Source organism: Phaethon lepturus, unplaced genomic scaffold (assembly GCF_000687285.1).
Source record: "Phaethon lepturus isolate BGI_N335 unplaced genomic scaffold, ASM68728v1 scaffold13748, whole genome shotgun sequence".
Classification (NCBI taxonomy): Eukaryota; Metazoa; Chordata; class Aves; order Phaethontiformes; family Phaethontidae; genus Phaethon; species Phaethon lepturus.
The window spans coordinates 858-4,847 of NW_010555624.1; the positions used below are offsets into that span (position 1 = coordinate 858).

Sequence of the window (3,990 nt, forward strand, 5' to 3'; positions counted from 1 at the left end):
CGGGGCCCTACGAGGAGTTCCCCCAGCCTCCGCGGCGCCTTCTTCCCGTTTGCATCACCGCTTCCTCTCAGGTGTCCTGCGGGCTGGTGAGTTGTTCGTAAAGCAGCGAGCTCGGTAACCATTTTCCAGAGGAACTGTGCTTCAGCGTCGGATCGTAGGTTGCATTGACTCTCTTCCCCACCCTCGCGTTTATATCATGACTTATTTTGGAGACCTCGTGTTGGCAAAACCCGTCTTCACTTGTCAAGGCGATTTTTCTTTCTCTTTTACTAGTAACACGTTAAGGTTTAATAGATAACGTCTGAAAAGCAGTTATTGGCCGTTGTTAATGCTGTGAGTAGGTGGGAAACGCACGGTGCCGAGAGGCCTTTAATTGCTGTTGTATCTTCACTTCCATTTCTGCTGCGTGACCTTTGACAGTGATGCCATATATTGTATTGGCATTTCTTTCATACTACTATTAAGCAGGAAATGCTTTATTCAGTTGCACTGGCTTCTCTTGCTGGCAGCAACAACAGCAAGTATTTTGTACTGTGCTTCCAAGATGTGAAAAAAAAAGTTTACAATGTATTTTGTTGCAGCCTTTTGAATTAAGATTCTTGTTTTGCTGCATTGTTTATGTAGATGAGCAAGACTTACTATATTGTAATAGCATATGCATTGGTAGTTTTCATTCCTCAACCATAGGAAGAGAAACTTTCACTTGCTTAATAGGGAATTTTAACCCCTAAAATGACAACCATTTTAACAAATCTACATCAAGCGGAGGGGCAGCTTAGAAAAGGCAACAGAAGGTGGTCATGCAGGAAGTATGTCATTGCTTTCCAAAGGACAGTGCCCCATATAGCTCAGATACTAAATGTTAGATGAGATCTAGCCTGTAGTATGATCTCTGGCCCAGTGACTAAACTTTATGAAGAGGAAACATTTTTGAAAGTGTTATAATGATAGTAATTTAACAAAACTATCTTTTGAAGGCCTGTTCTCAGTATACGGAAGTCACAACTGTTCATATTTATGGGAAATATCAAATGTTAGATAAACTTAAGATCCCTAAAAAGTGGTATGTAGGGTTGTTTTTCCAAGCGCTTGCAACTGGAACATCATGCAAAAGCATGTGCAAAAAAGCATGTGTTACATATTGGAACATAATTATAAATTCTAGAATCTTTTGAGTTGAGGTTATTTGTGATACAGACTAGTAAAGCCTAACTCAGCCCAATGAGTTTTATGTGCTAAAAACTATTAATTTGCTGATATCTTCTATTGTAGGTACAAAACTTTATGTCTTTCAGTTAACCTAATATTTCAGGTGAATTCTGCCCAACCACCTCTTAGAAGAACATAACAAGGACTCTATAATTTTCTGTGACATTAGTTAATTTCTGTTATTTTGAAATCAGTGCAATGAAAATGGCAACAAATGTTGCTTTAAGAAAGAAGAAACCTTGCTTTCATTAGGAGTTGCCATGACTTTCTGATGTATTCATGCTGTAATATTGAAAAAGGTCATCAACCTAAGTTGTTTAGTGCTGAACTATGGACTGGTGTTTTGCACTTTTAGACGTGTTTCAGACACTAACTGTAGGTAAACAGGCATCATATTAAACTTATTCTGCATCTGAGGGAAGGAAAGGCTTTTCTAAAATGGCAAAACCCATTGTTTCTTCCTTGTCTCAGGATAAAAATGTAACCACTGTGTTTTTAGACATAAACAAAATGCCAAGTTTACATTGTCTTTTGCTATGCAAAGCAGTGCAGTTTAAATATTAACTTAGGACATATATTACACACATATTCAGTGTTTATGTATATATATTTGGAGAGAGTTTCTGCTCAGACTTACTTGCATTCCCAAAGCATTGCACAATGGAAGAGCCAAGAGACTTGATACTACAGGCTCTATCTCATGTCTACTTATCATACATATGATGACATAGAATGCTTAAACAATTCATTGACTTCTAACTAGGTGGTTTCTTTGTGCAGCTTATCACTGCTAGTTTCTAGTGTACCTGCTCATATATATGGGGTGAAAGTATCTTAAAGAACATGCAAAATGATGCCAAGAGAAAACATGAGTAAACAGTTCCTCTAATTTTTGGTAAGCAATCGTCTGCCATAACTTGTTTACAGTTCCAGGTTATTTTCTTTCCATCAATATCATACAATGTCAGTTTGAAGTCTGGACATCAGTAACTGATATTTTTACAATACAGCATAGAAATGCTTTTATTCTATAGTGTTCGGATTTAAAGAGTAAGCATAGTCCAGAAACGTTACATGTTATTTCCTTAAAATTGCAAGTTCAGGTTTAAAGGTCATGAGTATGTAATTCAGTGGTTATGGTACTATGTAATTTTTTTCTTCTGTATTTTTTCATGTATGTCTCCTTTAATGGGAGACTCACAGCTATTAGGATGACACAACATGTTGCCACACCTGGCAAACATTTGAGTTCTCCTCCACCTCTTTCCTCCTCCACCCCCCTTTTCCACTTGTTTTATAAACTAGAACCACCATTAAAGTGATTTATTGTGTTGATGCTGCTGTTTGGTTATATTTTTTAATTGAAGTATCTTGTAGGCGTTATATGGTATGATCATATTTGTGAGACAATGAGGCATCTAATTCAAGTTAAATGGAAGACTTTCATGCCAAAAGAATGGTCAAATAACATACTTTATGCAGATTTGATACGTACTCCTTGATTATCATTAAAAGCAGAAAATCAGAAAAGTACGTGAAAAAGACCTCCATGCTTCAAGGGGAGATTGATTAAAGGCTATGTTATTTCAAGACAAGGCTTCAACATAGCAAGACTTCTAAGAATAAACCCTCCACAACTCACATGCAGTGCAATCCCATGCTTTTCCCTAATATCATCAGAGAGTTTTTCCTTATGTCCAGATTTGGGTCAGTCTGTCATTCTTTTCCCAGGTCCCGTAAGTTCCTTCCCTTCCTCTTTGTGAAAACTACAGTTATGTAGCCTAGGGAAGACTAAGAAAGAGAATTTCCAATTTGAAGTGTTTAACAACCATATTTTTTTAGAGGAAAAAACCAGTTATGTACTTAGGATTCTTTCAATTTTCTGTCTGGACATTAATTTTAATGTAAACCTAAAACCAAAGCACAGTCCTCTTGCTAGAATGTTATTAGAGTTAAAGGGTTTATTTTGTGGGTCTTGCAAGCGATACTCCCATTTCAACATCCAGTCATCCCAACCAGTATTTTAGATTAGCAAAAGCAAATGTAGCCTGTGCAAAGTTATAGGTACATTCTCTGCTCTTCCCTCTTTTGAGTTTTTGTCTTAGCGGAAGCAAGCTATTCAATATCCTTGTGAGGAGTAATATTGCTTCCAAGTGCAAAAAGGATGCAAGAACACTGCGTCAGCGTCTCATTTAAGCTTGAGGGCAAATTATGCGTGAGCAACCTGATTGCCTTCTCATCCCGAGTCAGTCATTTCATCATAGGGAAGAGCAGTGGATGTCATTCACCTTGACTTAAGCAAGGATTCTGACACATTCTCTGGTAATGTCCCTCTGGCCAAAATGGAGAGGTATGAACTGTGACCTGGGTGGAAAAACTGGCTGGATAGTTGGGCTTAAAGAGTAATGATCAGTGTTTTAAAGTCTACTAGGTGGACAGTGATAAAGAGGTTGATTTTGAGGTGGATACTGTTAAGCACCTTCATTAGGGATGCAGGCAGGCTGTTACTGCACAGGTGAATTACAGGTCCAAGCAAAGCCAGCAACTGTCTTTATGCAGGATGGATAGTATCAGAAGGCTGCAGCTGTTCTGATCTCACTGCAGAAGAAATGAGTATACCTGGCGTGCTATTTAATACCAGTCACCTTCACCCTTTTCCTTACGGATGTACTGTAGTGGGTCCAGTAGTTGCCCACAGTTCCAACTTTTTATACGCTTACCCATCTTCCTTGGTCTTTTCCTTTCTGAAAATGTATTAACCTGGAGTGGACCGGCAGCAGG

At 38.3% G+C, this 3,990-nt stretch overlaps 1 protein-coding gene across 1 annotated transcript in view; it reads left to right on the forward strand.

Annotated features, from left to right (window-relative positions):
- APPL1 (adaptor protein, phosphotyrosine interaction, PH domain and leucine zipper containing 1) overlaps positions 1-3,990 on the forward strand; it is a 25,528-nt gene that overhangs the window by 851 nt on the left and 20,687 nt on the right. The gene's annotated exons all lie outside the window — the stretch shown is intronic.